This window comes from Aquarana catesbeiana, linkage group LG05 (genome assembly GCF_042186555.1).
Source record: "Aquarana catesbeiana isolate 2022-GZ linkage group LG05, ASM4218655v1, whole genome shotgun sequence".
Classification (NCBI taxonomy): Eukaryota; Metazoa; Chordata; class Amphibia; order Anura; family Ranidae; genus Aquarana; species Aquarana catesbeiana.
Genome location: NC_133328.1, coordinates 382,786,960 through 382,804,396, shown reverse-complemented (window position 1 = coordinate 382,804,396; position 17,437 = coordinate 382,786,960).

The following is a 17,437-nucleotide window of genomic DNA, read 5'->3' as shown; positions in this document are numbered from 1 at the left end:
GGGCTTGAGCCCAGTCAAGCCCAATAGAAAGTCCAGCCCTGCATAACCCTTGAAATTTTCCAAATTTTGTCATGTTTGTCATGTTACAACCAGTGGCGACTGGTGGTTTCTTTTTTTTGGAGGGGTGGCAAACAACCACCCTCCCGGTCGACCGGCAGCACCATCCTATTAGAGCCTCTGGCTCTAATCACGTGCTTCAAAGAAAAAAATCCATTGGAATCCACGCGTCCGGTGCCCTGCATGTAGATTAGGGGGCCAGGTGCCCCTAATGGATGGGCCGCCACTGGTTACAACTAAAAACATAAATGTATTTTATTGGGACTTTATGTGATAGACCAACACAAAGTGGCACATAATTCTGAAGCGGAAGGAAAATTAATGTTTTTCAAAATTCTTTTACAAATATATATGTGAAAAGCGTGCATTTGTATTCAGCTCCCTTTACTCTGATACCCCTAACTAAATCTAACTAAATAACTAAAGCGGAACCAATTGCCTTCAGAAGTCACCTAATTAGTAAATAAAATCCACCTGTGTGTAATTTAATCTCAGTATAAATACAGGTGTTCTGTGAAGCCCTCAAAGGTTTGTTAGAGAACTTTAGTGAACAAACAGCATCATGAAGGCTAAGGAACACACCAGACAGGTCAGGGATAAAGTTGTGAAGAAGTTTAAAGCAGGGTTAGGTTATAAGAAAAAATATCCCAAGCTTTGAACATCTCACGGAGCACTGTTCAATCCATCATCCGAAAATGGAAAGAGTATGGCACAACAGCAAACCTACCGAGACATGGCTGTCCACCTAAACTGACAGGCCGGGCAAGGAGAGCATTAATCAAAGAAGCAGCTAAGAGGCCCAAGGTAACACTGAAGGAACTGCAGAGATCCACAGCTCAGGTGGGAGAATCTGTGCACAGGACAACTATTAGTCGTGCACTCCACAAATCTGGCCTTTATGGAAGTGTGGCAAGAAGAAAGCCATTGTTGAAAGAAAGCCATAAGAAGTCCTGTTTGCAGTTTGCGCATAGTTGCCAACATTGTCAAAAAATTTATAGGGACATTTTTTTGTCTGTAGGCAAAGTCGTTTTATAATTAGGGGGTGTGACATTCATTTGTAGGCAGGCCGTAGTGGGGGAAGAAAAATGCAATGCGCGAAGCCACGTGGTTTAAACGAAATATGGCTTAAACTAAATATGGCTTAACGTGGCTTAAAGAGGGCGTGGCTCAATCGAGTGTGGTTTGAGTCTGAGATGAATGACGGATGGAGGGAGAATGAGAGAAAGAAATAGGGAGGGAAGGAGAGAGAAGGAAGGAAAGAAAGAGGGATGGAGGGACAGCAGGTCCAGATCCTACACCACAATAGAAATATGTGTATTCCATAAAGTTTAACAGTCAGCAGATAAAGATACTCCAAACACCCTCCTTACATCAGGTGTCCCCAGCAGAGTCCCTCCTTACATCAGGCATTCCCAGCAGAGTCCCTCCTTACCTCAGGTGTCTCCAGCGGAGTCCCTCCTTACATCAGGTGTTCCCAACGGAGTCCCTCCATACATCAGGTGTCCTCAGCGGAGTCCCTCCTTACATCAGGTGTTCCTAGCGAAGTCCCTACTTACATAAGGTGTCCCCAGCAGAGTCCCTCCTTACATCAGGCATTCCCAGCAGAGTTCCTCCTTACATCAGGTGTCCCCAGCAGAGTCCCCCCTTACACCAGGCATTTCCAGCAGAGTCCCTCCTTACATCAGGTGACCCCAGTAGAGTCCCATCCTACATCAGGCATTCCCAGCAGAGTCCCTCCTTACATCTGGCATTCCCAGCAGAGTCCCTCCTTACATCAGGCATTCCCAGCAGAGTCCCTCCTAAAATCAGGTGTCCCCAGCAGAGTCCCTCCTTACATCAGGCATTCCCAGCAGAGTCCCTCCTTACATTAGGTGTCCCTAGCGAAGTCCCTCCTTACATCAGGTGTCCCCAGAGGAGTCCCTCCTTACATCAGGTGTCCCCAGTGGAGTCCCTCCTTACATCAGGTGTCCCCAGCGAAGTCCCTCCTTACATCAGGTGTCCCCAGTGGAGTCCCTCCTTACATCCTGCTTTACAGCTTATGGTCTCAGTGCTATTTACAGAAGACCAGCTCGTGGAGGCGGAAGGGAAGAACCAAGAGGCGGAGCCTGGGTTCCGCCTCTTGTTTCTTCCTCACGATAGATGGTCTTCTGTAAAATGATGTCCGGCGGAGACAATTCACCAGTGCCAGCCGCGGACCTCTAGCGGCGGAAAAAAACAAAACAAAACAGGAAAATGCCAATTTCCCGGGACATTTCCCCGGGAAATGGTAAGACCGGGACAAAGGTCTAAATACCGGGAATGTCCCGGGAATTTCGGGACAGTTGGCAACTATGTTTGCAAAAGCCATGTGGGGAACACGGCAAACAAGGCACTCTGTTTAGATGAAACCAAATTGAACTTTTTGGCCGAAAAGCAAAACGCTATGTGTGGTGGAAAACGAACACTGCACATCACCCTGAATACACCATCCCCCCGTGAAACATGGCGTTGGCAGCATCATGTTGTGGGGATGCTTTTAATCAGCAGGGACAGGGAAGCTGGTCAGAGTTGATGGGAAGATGGATGGAGCCACATACAGGGCAATCTTGGAAGAAACCTGTTATGCCCTGTACACACGGTCGGATTTTCCGTCGAAAAATGTACGATCGGAGTTTGTTGTCGGAAATTCCGACCATGTGTGGGGTCCATCGGACTTTGTCCATTGGAATTTCCGACACACAAAGTTTGAGAACAGGCTATAAAATTTTCTGACAACAAAATCTGTTCACGTAAATTCCGACCATGTGTGGACAATTCTGATGCACAAAGTGCCACGCATGCTCAGAATAAATTCCGAGACGGAACTGCTCGGTCTGGTAAAATTAGCGTTCGAAAGGATATAGCACTTTTGTCCAGAACTCCAGAATAGTTTTGGGTGTGTTTTGTGTGTCAAGTTACCACAACACGATTATTGTCTTGTATTTAATCTCAAGGAGATTGTTTGGTGTTGGTGTCTCTTGTTAATGTGACATTGTATTTTTGAAATGTACCTGTCTCCTCACAAACAAACTGTCCTTTTTGAAGGAAAACGCACATAGGCAAGTATTATTAAAAAAAAAAAAATATTAAGGGGTCCTAACCAAAAAAAGAAGGAGACAACGCTAGAGAAACAGCAGAAATCGGCAAAGCCTTTGGCCCCCAGGGCACACATCAATTATTTTCAGGCACAATTGGTGGCCTGAGGAGTCCATATATAAGGGAGTACAATCTGGTCCAGAAGTCCAAGAGATCATGAACAGCAGCAGATGACATACATGTCCCCAGACTGTGGTCATACAAGAGCCTGCATCTTTTGTCAGACCAGACTGAACCCAGGCCATCACTTTCTTGTCTTCCTTCCACTCTTCCTTCCAGGCTGTGTCTGTGGTGTTGGAGTTGTGGCAGGAGGAGGAGGAGGAGGATGATGTAACTCACACAGGTGGGTATTGGGTGTGATTTCGCCCCTCACCCCCTTAGTTAATGTTTTATAAAGGATTTCCTCACACATGAGACGTTGGCCCTCCTGCATGTCCTGCAGTTTGGTGGCAGCCATGCAGGCAAAGGCCTCTTCACGAGTGGGGGTGGCTCTGAGGGACGCAGAAGCCTCCTAAATCAGCCTGAGCGCTGACTCCTCCACGTTACTCCCCTTCATAGGTCTTTTGTTTGGAAGGCTGAGGGGAGGAACCTGGGATTCTGTGAGGCTCCTACTGGGCCCTGCCACCTCCTGGCTGACACTTACCCCTGCCTCCTCCTGGCTGCCACATTCCACAGCCTCCTCCTGTGTGCCACATTCCACAGCCTCCTCCTGGCTGAGGTCTTCCTGTGTATGAAAAAGGGACATAGTTTTAGTTTTTTCTTCATCAATCACACACAATTTTCATCTCATGACTGTTGCAAATTGAATGTTAACAAATATAACAGACTATCATTCTGAGCCCAGCATTTTTCATTCTTGTCCCAATTCTTTTTGGCCACTACTGTCTATTGATATGTAAAACATTTTATTAAATCAGCAATTAGTGATCAATAATAAAATCTAGTAAACATCATTTATTTATTGACCAGAAATCTGTAGAAGAATGCTATACCTGGCTCAAGCTGGGCTCCTCCACTTCTTCCTGGCTGGAAGTCCCAGGTTGGACATCCAAAGCCTCAGCTGGGCTGAAAGATAGGGTGGAAGGAAGAGTGGAAGGAAGGGTTGAGAGGAATTCCCTGACTTTAGTCTGGTCTGACAGAAATCGCAGTCTGTCATAGTACCACAGCCTGGGGACATAAACGTCATCTGCTGCAGCTCCTGATCTCTGGGAATCCTGGACCTTCTTGCGCTCCCTAAGATAAGTGCTCCTCAGGCCACCAATTTTGGCTTTTAAATAGGGGATGGTTGCCGTGGGGACCACCGGCTTCACCAACTCCAGCAGTTTCTCCAGCGCTGCCTGCCTCTTTTGTTTATGATTATATTGCAGGTGTTAAACCTGCCACAGACAGGGCAGCTCCCTGTACTTCTCTATGAACAGGGGGAGGAAGTTGTGATCATTGAAGCCATCCATTTTATCTGCAATACACAAGACAAACCCTAATGTCAGCCTAAAGTCTTCTAATCTTGTCCCAATATAGGCCTTAATCTATAAGCAATATAGGCCCAAGTTTTAATGCTACCTTCGTTATCACGATCGGCGCTTCCCATACTCCTTCCTCCGGTTACAGATCGTACGTATGACGCACGCGTGTTACGCTTTATATACACTGCGCATGCGTGAAACTCCGCCCGCCCCTGACGTTCTTTCTAGTCTATTCCCCACCCCATCTCTTTTGGCGCAGTGGGGGAGAGCACATGGCGAAGAGACAACAGGTGCATGATTATTCCAGCAACGAGGAGAAGGAGGAAAGCCCGGAGCCAGAAACTTCAGGATCCCGGAGGAGAAGATTTAAGGCCTCAAATATGGCCTTTGTAGAGATGGTAGAGATGGTGGACATATTGAAAAGGGCCGACTATGACGAAAAGTATGGACCTTACCCAAACCCAAATGTCAGAAAGGCCAAGATCATAGCGAAAGTTGTGAAGAGTCTGCAGAAGAATTTTGGGGTACGGCAATCCAAGGATCAACTGAGGAAACGGTAGTCGGACCTCAAATTAAGGGAGCACGATCAGTATAGAAGGATCAGGAGAGTGCTGAAAAAAAGTAAGTACCGTATTTATCGGCGTATAACACGCACAGGTGTATAACACGCACATTCATTTTAAGAGGGAAGTTTCAGGAAAAAAAATTAAATTTTAAATAAGGAACTTTGAAGCAAAATAAGGGTCAGTGCCCATCTGCAGCCTCACCATTGCCATCAATGAAGCCTGATCAATGCCCATCTGCAGCCTCACAAGTGCCATCAATGCAGCCTCATCAGTCCACATCAATGCAGCAGCCTCACCATTGCCATCAATGCAGCAGCCTCACCATTGCCATCAGTGCAGCTTGATCGATGCCCATCTGCAGCCCAGAGGGGACAGGGAGGGGGGCAGGATGAGCGCTGTCAGATTACATACAGTGAGAATCTCCTATGATAGACAGAACAGTGGTCCAAAGGCAGCCCAAGAGACGGAACTTATAGATGCCGCCAAGTAAACAGGAGATTCTCGCTGTATGTAATCTGATGGTGCTCGTCCTGCCCCCCCGTCCCCCCCGTCCCCTTTGAGGCAGCTAAAATTGAAGTATTGGCGTATAACACGCACACGTTATTTGCACCCGATTTTCATGGTGAAAAAGTGAGTGTTATACGCCAATAAATACAGTAGTTGTCCTGTGTTCCTATTCTTTATTTTTATTACGTTCGTGCTGCTCCATGTGCTTTTCTTTACTGTTGTACAGTTTAAAATGGCAACTTTCATGTTCATGGACACATTATTCGTACGTAGGAAACATTGTTCGTTCGGCCACTAAAACACCATGTTTTGTTCAGATGCAGTTCAATACATTTTTTCTGCCCTACTTCTCTTAAAATAAGTTTGTTGTCTAGATGGGTTTGTAACTAGAATGAAATGTAAACTAGATTCTGTTTAAGGAGAGGACACTCAGCAGCTGTTTACACATCTGGACACATGAGCACTAGTGTGGGACAAACACCCTTTTTATTAGGGGGTCCACACAGGTGCTCCAGTGAATACTATACGGGTGTCTCCATCTGTGAAGCTTGCACAAAACAGGTAAGTATTCAAGCTTGACAAAGTACAAAAATATTTCTTCATCTTGGAACTCTGCCAAAGGAGACAATTGTACCCCACTTCAAAGCAATGTTTCATATTCCTATTTCTGGCCTCAAATATCTGTGCTAAGTATACCTATTTTTTTTTACATAGGAGAGAAAAGACTCGGAGGACACCACTCATCAGAGGAGACCACGGACCCCCCACCTCCGGAAGAAGGGGAAATCCCCCAAACCCAACCAGAGGAGGAGGAGGGAGACGTTATAGAAATTGTCACCACAACAGGTGAGTGTCTGCGACCACAGCCTCAGGTAAGAGATGGATGCCGGTATATTTATAATACATGGTATGTTTTGTTTTTTTTTGTTTTAGGTGATCGTGATGTTGTGGAAGAGGAATGTAATTTCACAAGTGAAAGTGCCCAGATCCTCATTGGGGAGATAATGGAGTGTAATAGGGATTTAGAAAACATAAAGCAAAACATCAATGATGTTCAAAACAAAATGAAGAACATCATTGATGTTTTAGGGAGAATATAAAACACCCAGAAATCCCTAACTTTATTGCAGGTTTATTGTTGTTTTTATAACTAATTTTTGACATATTATAGAAAAGCCAAATTTTGAAGATGCACACAGTGTGTCAACATGTGCTATTTGCCATCACGGGAGATTAATGTACGCGTTTTGTCGGTGCAACCCCTTCCTCAATAATAAAGTAGCTGAGAGGAAGGGGTTGCACCCACAAAACACGTCCATTGATCCCCCATGATGGCAGCTAGCACATGTTGACATTAGGCAATTTGTGTGCATCTTCAAAATTTGGCTTTTCCAGGGGTGACATCACCCCATCTGCTCAACGCATTATCAAACACAGTTGATAAATACTCATGTCTGATATTGCCTTCACTTTCTATAAAAGTTGAACTTTGTAAGTTCCAGAGTTGTGTATTTTTTATGCTTTAAAACATGCCTGTTTTACCTTAAAAGGCAATTTCTACTTATTATTAATGTGACCTAAAAAATGTTATACAACAAACATGCTGGTTTGTTCAAAAACCCTTTTAGAAACGCACATGTGATTGTGCTTTGATTAAAAAGATTGATAATCAACAATGTGTGGCTTCTTCTTTCAATGCTCAAAAGCATTTTTTGGTGTAAAGTTGTTGTTTTCAGTGGCAATGGGGGTTATTTACTAAAGGCAAATCCTCTTTGCACTACAAGTGCAGATTCAGTGCAGTCTCAAGTGCAGTCTTGTAGTGCAAAGTGTATTTTCCTTTAGTAAATAACACCCAACAGTGCTTTATAATTTTACACAATCACGCCATTTTCAGGACTCCCCAAATTTCGGTCATGGTGTTGAAAATTATTAATATTTTTGTCAGTAATGCATTACATACATTCACAAAAAAAGGTGTGTGTAGCAGACCCACAACATAATAATAATAGTTAGCTGAAGAAGAGATTGTCACTTCATGTGTCAACGAAATTTAGTTTGCACTGTTGAAGAAAAAGGCCAAAAAATTAGACTATTAATAAAAGATAACCGAAGAGACAGTTAAAAGAAAGGCAAGCAGTAAATCAAAGCAAATATTTGTTCAGTTTAAAATATATTTTTATTTTAAAAATGTCTCAGACATTGTCTGGCATATCGATGGCCCCCCTACCCGCAAAGTATTCCATGTATCTTATACGGACCTTGCGGGCACTCTGGGGGGGCCAGGACGGCCAGCTTCAAGCGCCGTCAGGGTTGGTTCATTAATATTAATTCCGACCTCAGGACCAACTGAGCCAGCATAGTTCCAAGAATTTCTCCTTATAAAGTTGTGGAGAACACAGCAAGACAGGATGATGTGATTGAGTTTATATTCCGCCATGTGTATCGGTGTAAGAAATAGGCGGAACGGGTTGGCCATTATTCCAAACGTGTTCTCCACCACTCTTCTGGCTCTGGCCAGCCGGTAATTAAAAACCCTCTGGTCCGGGGTGAGGGTCCTCATAGGGAATGGGCACATAAGATGGTCCCCCAGCGCAAATACTTCATCTGCAACAAAGACAAATGGGAGTCCTTCCGTATTGTCTTCTGGTGTGGCAAGCCCAAGCTGCCATTCTGAAGATGCCTGTAGAACGTCTGGGCGATGACTCCACCATCTGACATCCGGCCATTCTTACCCACGTCCACATACAGGAACTCGTAAGTAGCTGACACCACCGCCAACATCACAATACTATTGAACCCCTTGTAGTTGTAATAGTATGACCCTGAGTTGGGGGGTGGGATGATGTGGATGTGTTTCCCATCAATTGCCCCGACACAGTTGGGAAAGTCCCACCGCTGGGCAAAGTGGGAGGCCACAGTCTGCCATTCCTGTGGGTTGGAAGGAAACTGTGGAGTCAAACAAGAAAAAAAAAAATCATTTTGCACATAAACATTGAAAGCAGATTAGACACAAACATTCTTGGCCAACATCAGTATAACATTTATTTTAGGGAGTATTTAAAGACAAAGGTATAAGGTCCACCTATCAGATTCCTCCCCCCCTCTCATGGGCCATTTGAAAAAAAATTTGGGGGGGGGATGTTTTGGACAGGTAATCCTCTCCACTTCGTTGAGAGATGAATGCCTAAATAATGTGTATTACTTTGGCCAGCCCCTCCTTACTTACACTATTGGCAGCCCACTGGACAGGTAAGAAATGTCATAATACAAAGATATAAATACACACTGTACACATTTTAGCACATTTTTACATTCTGCTCTTACCTATCAAGATAATAATAGGATACAAAAACTTTAAACAGTACCATTTGAAAGTATTCAGGCGGGCCCTTGCACTACATGCTTTGGGGAATTCATCCATAAATCTGACCACAAAAGCGGTGGGTATAGTGTGTATGGGTTTGGCAAAGTCAGCAGAGGATTGGTATCAGCTGACTTAGCAGTTGGGGGGGAGGGAGGGTTCCAAATGATTTTGGGACCCAAAAAAAAAAAACCTCTGGCACTCTGCCTGAATTTAAAGCACAAATAACATGTTTACACATTTTAGGGGTTGTTTAAGGTAAAGCACTACTATGGAGCTGACAAAATACATTGTTAAGTGACTAGACGAGGTGGATATAGGCCCAGGAGAGCATGCTGGGGAGGTTAGTGAAGGCAAATATGTATGAAGGCCAAAAAAAAATTAAAAAAAACCCAGCATGCATGAGGACAAAGGGGACATTCACAGCATATTACAATCATGGTAATTAGGGAATGAGGAAAGAAATACAATACATTATCAAACATTAAATACAATAAAATGTGATGTTAAAGGATAAAAATCTTACCTTAATATAGTCCTTCTGCAGGACCTGAATGATGGCAGAACAGGTATCTGGGATAATGATCCCCAGAGCCTGGGGGGAGATGCCTGTCGAGAACTTGAGGTCCTGCAGGCTTCTCCCCGTCGCCAAGTACTGCAACGTGGTGACTAGCCTCTGCTCTGGAGTGATGGCTTGCCTCATGCAGGTATCCTGCCTGCTGATGTAAGGGGTCAGCAAAGCCAACAAACGGTGAAAAACGGGGTCCGTCATCCTGAGAAAGTTCCTGAAATCGTCAGGATTATTCTCACGGATCTCATGGAGCAAAGGCATGTGACAGAATTGGTCACGCTGGAGCAACCAATTCTTGGTCCATGAACTCATCCTCGCCCTGTTCATGGACTGGGCTTGTGTCAAAATAAGAACCCCAAAACCAAGCCCCTGCACAGCACGAACTCTATGATGAGTACATACATGCAACATGGCTAGAAAACGGTCGGCTGGTCAGAACGAAGTAACAGAACTCACTGAAGAACAGCAAGGCCTGTGAAGAGCGACCTGAAAATCAGCAACGAACGGACAAGAACACACTGATAAATCAATGGGAACTCACTGCATACACTGAAGAACAGATACAAACCCACAAGCACAAACTGAACACCAGAAATACGATCTGAAAACCACGAATCTGAAAAAGCGTGAATCGTCTCTCACCAAACTTTTACTAACACGAGATTAGCAAAAGGAGCCCAAAGGGTGGTGCGCTTGGTATTGAACTGCCCTTTTATAGTCTCATTGTACGTGGTGTACGTCACCGCGTTTTTGGCGTTCGGAAATTCCGACAACTTTGTGCGACCGTGTGTATGCAAGCTTAGAGTCTGCAAAAGACTTGAGACTAGGGCAAAGGTTCACATTCCAGCAGGACAACGACCCTAAACATACAACCAGAGCTACAAAGAAATGGTATAGATCAAAGCATATTTATGTGTTAAAATGGCCCAGTCAATGTTGAGACCTAAGACCCCTTTCACACTGAAGCGGTTTTCAGGCGTTTTAGCACTAGAAATAGCCTCTAAATAGCGCCTTGAAAACCGCCTCCGATTAATTTCAGTGTGTCTTTTCACAATGGGGTGGTGCACTTGCGAGACGTTAGGAAAAGTCCAAAGTAGCCTGTAGCAAAAGACGCAGGAATAGGCGCAGGGCTGGCATGACAGGGTAGCAGGGCCAGCTTGCCAATTAAGGGTTAACTGGGTGTTTTGAGTTGGTCAGAGTAGAGGGTGTGGCCAGAATAGCATGCAGTATAGTTAGGGAGGGGCCAGTGACTGGTGGTCAGTCGGAGGTCACCGGATGAAGAAACAGCTTCTCTGCTCCTGCCTGCTTCTACACACTTTCCTGTGAGTAATATGGCCGTGATGGATGGATTCCTGGCCCAACTAAAAGCAGCTGCTGCTTCTAAGGGTACTGCTTGGCTGCATCAGCAGATTGCCTCTCTGGCTAGAGAGGAGTCTGCAGCAGCCGGAGAGTCTGGGGGCCGACGTGCTCGGCGCTTTCCACCCCCCCTCCACCCCCCCCGAGCTCAGCGGCAACATGGGAGCCCCCTTGCAAGGAACCCTCCAGCGTCACTGGTTTGGCCATCCACTCAGACGGCCGGCGCCAGCGCTGGGAGGAATCTCAGACGGAGGCAGAGTTTGTCAGGCAGGGACCGCGGTGCGGCTTCCCCCCAGTCCTGCCTGCTTGGCGAGGGAGACAGGAACGAGCGATCGTCTCTCCTGGTGATGTTCCGGTCAGGGAGGTGGCTTGGCGTGGGAGAGACCACTCGTCGGGCGCCGGCCAGTCGTGAAAAGCGGCCGGCGGCCATCTTCCAACAGATGGGCGGGTCCTTGGGTAGGGGGGTGGAGCCAGGCGCGTTTCCCCCTCAGACGGCCGAAAAATCTGCTGGCAAGAAGGCCCGGAGATTGAGGGGTGCAGTGGGAGCTGGAGCACGGCACACACCGGGTGCTGGGACAGGCACTTCCAGATCTGGGGTTGGCGCCTCTGCGACTGTCATCCCTGCGGTGGCAGGGCGGCTTGATGCGACATTCAAACAATCTGAGGGTGAGTTGTCCAGCTCAGAGGATGACGGAGTGCTCAAACAAACGGCGGCGGTAGATTCAGGACGGGTGGCTGTGGGACCCTCTCCTGTGCAGGGGGGCTGGGAGTATCCCCCCCACTCACAGTATTGTTGCCTGCACCCGCACCCCACTCAGCGGACCGGGCTTATGCTGCGTTGGGCTCGGGAGGTGAGTTACAACAACTATTGACGGGTTTGCGCATGTTAGTGCAACAGTTTGATGTAAGTGCTGTTTCTTTTTCCCTAGTCTCTGGGCCTTATCCACCCCGGTTTCGGGGTTGGTAGCGGATGTTACGGGTTCGGCAGGGGGGTAGGGTCTGGGGCTCTGGAAGGGGGGTCCAGCCTCCGGCAAGGATGATACAACAAAGGAGTCGAGTAAGGTTATGGACACCATTCGATTGGCTGACGCCGCCAAGTGTGAGGTATATGTATGTTTTGAGGGTCCTTTGGAGGCGGTGCTCAAACCGGAGAGGTGAGTATGTGGAAATTGTTTCCTTGCTGCCGCTGGAGAAGTTCTACTTGGACCGGGTGAAACCAGACAAGTCGAAAGAGGAGGAGGAAGAAAAGCGTCGTTATCGCCTTATTCCTCGCTCTTTTGTTAACTAGCTACAGGCATTCGCTATTCTAGCAAGCGTGATTGATGAAAAACAGCCTGAGAGTTGTTCGCGCTTTTTTGTTACTTGGATGCCATTCGGGAGGCTCAGAGGGTTACGGGGGGGTCAGGCGTGGCTCTGGTAGACAAGCAATTTTGCCAGCGAAAAGCCGTCCGCCCCTCCCTGCTCTGGGACCACAAGGACATCAGCTTATGGATGAAGCTTATGTCTTCGGCCTCTACAACGTTTTTTCCCAACAGGGCTGGAAGTTCGGATGCCCCGGGACAGCTAGCCCCCAAAAGAAAAGGGGTGTGTTGGCAGTATAATGAAGGGGTGTGCAGCTTTATATACGCCCCTAATTGGTGCAGGCCACATATGTTTGCTGTGTTATGTGCTGGCCATTACATGTTGGTTATGTTATTTCTATGTTCCGAATTTTTCTTTTCAGGTGATGCGGCCAGTCATGGGACACTCTTATGTTTTGGGGGGCAAAACGGGCGGATGTTCAGTTAGGAGTCAGTTAGGAGTCCCTAGGGAGGTGGCCATGGTCCATTGGTTTGGGGTCCCAGGTATGTTATGGAGCAGGGTTTTGCCAGAAATACATAAATATGCTCGCCTGGATCGCGCCCTGGGTGTCTTGGTGTTGCATGTTGGTGGCAACGATTTGGGAATTAGGTCTATGCGGTATTTGATTAGGGACATAAAATTTGATGTCCTTCGCATTCGCACAGATTTTCCCCATACCCTCGTTGTGTGGTCGGACAGGGTAGGCCGCACTGCTTGGCGCTGGGCTAGGTCGGTGGACAAGGTTAGCAAAGCCCGCATAAAAGTTAATAAGGAGGTGGGCAGGTTGGATTCGTGGTTAGGCACCGGGAGTTGGAGGTTGAGACTAGTCAGTACTTAAGAGGGGACAGCGTACACCTTAACGCAGTAGGTATTGATTTTTGGTGCTTGGGTCTGCAGGACGGCATCCAAAGAGCCTTGCGTTTTTTGGGGTGTCCACAGGTGTAAGGTTTCACATCTGCGGGCTGTGGCGGTTGAGATCTTTGGAGGCCTTCTAAATTAAGACCAGTATGGCATAGTGGGGAACCATCTTGGTCTGGCAAGACAGAGTAGCAGGGCCAGCTTGTCAATTAAGGGTTAACTGGGTGTTTTGAGTTGAGCGGGTGGCCAGAATAGCATGCAGTATAGTTAGGGAGAGGGCAGTGTCTAGTGGTCAGTCGGAGGTCATCGGACGAAGAAAAAGCTCTCACCCTCCCACCCTGTTGTCTGTATTATATTTGGAACGTTTGGCTTTATTGTTGTAAGTTATAGCAGTTGAGATCTTTGGAGGCCTTCTAAATCAAGACCAGTATGGCATAGTGGGGGACCATCTTGGTATGGGATCCTCTGGAAGATGCCAGTTAACCGAGGTTTAACTGGGGATTAGGATAAGGGTATCAGCGTTGGAAGTTGAAGAGTTGGTATTGTCCCCGAGTCGGCGTGCTGCGACTGGGGACCTGGTGTGTCACGCTGATACGATATAAATTTGGGGTCCTTCCAGTGCCTTCAAAGATCTACAACATGGTTACGATTGATCTGAAAAGTATTGTTTGTAAGAAATATGTTTATGGTTTATTGTTAATAAAATGGCCGGTATGGCCAAGTTTACTCCAAAAGGGTGTTGTCTGGTTATTTAAGATGGTAACATAATAGTAAGGTATGTGAAAAGGTATCAGGACAGCTTGCATCTGTCTTACCATAGTTATGCAAGCAGCATCTTTGGGGCGGTTTGGAAGCTCTGTAAGCATTGCTCCCAAAATTCCCTGCCCATTGAAATGAAATGGGTGTTTTTAACCCCTTCTTTGGGGTTAAAAGCACCCTGCTAGCAGCTGAAAAGCACCGCTTAAACAGTGCTAAAGCACTGCTAAAATGAGCGGCGCTTTAGCGCTAACGCGGCCGTGGCGCAGTGTGAAATGGGTCTAAATCCAATTGAGAATCTGTGGCAAGACTTGAAAATTGCTGTTCACAGACGCTCTCCATCCAATCTGACAGAGCTTGAGCTATTTTGCAGAGAAGAATGGGCAAAAATGTCACTCTCTAGCTGTGCAAAGCTGGTAGAGACATACCTAAAAGACCTGCAGCTGTAATTGCAGTGATAGATGGTTCTACAAAAGATTGACTCAGGGGGGCTGAATACAAATGCACGCCACACTTTTCACATATCTGTTTGTAAATACATTTGAAGACCATTTAATCATTTTCCCTCCACTTCACAATTTTGTGCAACTTTGTCTTGGTCTATCACATACAATCCCAATAAAATGCATTTACGTTTTTGGTTGTAACATGACAAAATGTGGAAAATTTCAAGGGGTATAAATACTTTTTCAAGGCACTGTAAGTGGTTAGCACTTTCGCCTAGCAGCACTAGGGTCGTCTGTTTGAATCCCAACCACAGTACTATCTGCCTGGAGTTTTCATGTTCTTCCTGTGCCTGTGTGGGTTTCCTCCAGGTACTCTGGTTGCTGGTAGGTTAATTGGCTCCTGTCTAAATCGGCCCTAGTATGTGGATGTATAAATGAGAGTTAGGGACCTTAGATTGTAAGCTCCTTGAGGGCAGGGACTGACATGAATGTTCAATATACATATGTAAGGCACTGTGTAAATTGATGGCACTATACAAGTACCTGTAATATATATATTGAGAGTGACGTCGTCCTCAGCCAGCCAATGAATATGGTGGAAGACCAACACATAGCAGAAGAGACCAGTGAGGGATGGGACGGTTGGAATGAAGGTAAGTTTAGTTTGGTTGTAACCATTTCCTGCCTGGCCTATAGACAAATGATGGCTGGGCGAGACACACACCATTCCCATGGGCCACGCTGGAGCATGACCTGTCACCTGCTGTGTCCACTGGACACAGCAGAGGACTGATCAGTGTACTGGCCGCTGCCAGTACCATGTGATCACTGTGAATGATCACATGACAATTGTAGACATTCATGCCATTCATTGTGTATTATTGTGTTGATCCCTGTGATTGGCCCTGTCTGTACCATTTGATCACTGTGACCAATCACAGCCCATCTGTGCCATGTGATTAGCTGTGGCCAATCACAGCTAACCCAATAGTAGACACTGAATGAATCGATTTTATTCAGTAAAAATGGTTGCTTAAAACAGGAAAATTCACTGGTACAAGCAATCATAGTGTGTAAAGAAAAAAAAAAAACGATCACTTCCCCAGAGTAGTACAGTGTTACTATGGTAACACTGTATTGCTCTGGTCACAGTGTGTTAAAAAAATTGAAAGGTATTTAGTAAGAGGCATTGTGGTTTTTGGAGGTGGTAATTTTTTGTCACTTTTTTTGGAAATGAGAAGAGATTTCAAAAAAAATGTTTTTCACAATTTTGTTTTCATATACTGTCTCCTGCAATGGTGACAACATGTAAAAAAAAATGGTGAATTTTTTTTTTAGGTTCTTCATTTCCAAAAAATTGTGACAAAAAATGACCACCTCAAAAAACCGCCATGCCTCTTACTAAATACCTTGGGCTGTCTACTTTCCAGAAAGGGTAATTTGTACTGTCCTAGTGTTATTGGGTGTCAAGAAATGAGATAGGCTGTCAGTACATCAGGATTGATTGATTTTCAAATACAGTATCTCACAAAAGTGAGTACACCCCTCACATTTTTTGTAAATATTTTATTATATCTTTTCATGTGACAACACTGAAGAAATTACACTTTGCTACAATGTAAAGTAGTGAGTGTACAGCTTGTATAACAGTGTAAATTTGCTGTCCCTGCAAAATAACTCAACACACAGCCATTAATGTCTAAACCATTGGCAACAAAAGTGAGTAAACCCCTAAGTGAAAATGTCCAAATTGGGCCCAAAGTGTTAATATTTTGTGAGGCCATCATTATTTTCCAGCTCTGCCTTAACCCTCTTGGGCATGGAGTTCACCAGAGCTTCACAGGTTGCCACTGGAGTCCTTTTCCACTCCTCCATGATGACATCATGGAGCTGGTGGACGTTAGAGACCTTGCACTCCTCCACCTACCGTTTGAGCATGCCCCACAGATGCTCAATAGGGTTTAGGTCTGGTGACATGCTTGGAGAGTCCATAACCTTTACCCTCAGCTTCTTTAGTAAGGCAGTGGTCATCTTGAAGGGGTGTTTGGGGTCGTTATCATGTTGGAATACTGCCCTGCGGCCCAGTCTCTGAAGGAAGGGGTTAATGCTCTGCTTCAGTATGTCACAGTACATGTTGGCATTCATGGTTCCCTCAATGAACTGTAGCTCCCCAGTGCCGGTGTCTTATCGAATTCAGTCCCCTATCATATAGTGTCCTCCCTGTACTGCGCAGGCACAGTACGGAGGACAAAAGAGACGCCGAAAGTCTCCGAAGTTCAACAGCTGATCGTCAGCTGTACACGGCGCCTGCGCATTTATTCTTACTCTATGTCCAGGATCATTCCCTACTATCCAAGTGGACATAGAGTTAGAATAAATATTTGCCGAGCGCAGCGAGGCCGTGCCCGAAGCGTGGCGAGCGAAGCGAGCCCGCGAGGGGCCCTCTTACACTGCCATCGCTAACAGGTGCCCGAGCGCCGTGTACAGCTGATGGTCAGCTGATCAACTTCGGGCATTTTCGGCATCTCCTGCTCCTCCGTACTGCGCAGGCGCTGCGCCTGCGCAGTACGAGGCGGACACTATCTGATACGAGGACACTATATGGCAGAACACCGGCAGCACTCATGCAGCCCCAGACCATGACACTCCCACCACAAATTTGATGTTCAATAAAGATTTATTGGGAGCTGTAAACAGTACAGTATCGCACAAAAGTGAGTACACCTCTCACATTTTTGTAAATGTTTTATTACTTTGCTACAATGTAAAGTAGTGAGTGTACAGCTTGTATAACAGTGTAAATTTGCTGTCCCCTCAAAATAACTCAACACACAGCCATTAATGTCTAAACCGCTGGCAACTAAAGTGAGTACACCCCCTAAGTTAAAATATCCAAATTGGGCCCAAAGTGTCAATATTTTGTGTGGCCATCATTATTTTCCATCACTGCCTTAACCTTCTTGGGCATGGAGTTCACCAGAGCCTCACAGGTTGCCACTGGAGTCCTCTTCCACTCCTCCATGACGACATCATGGAGCTGG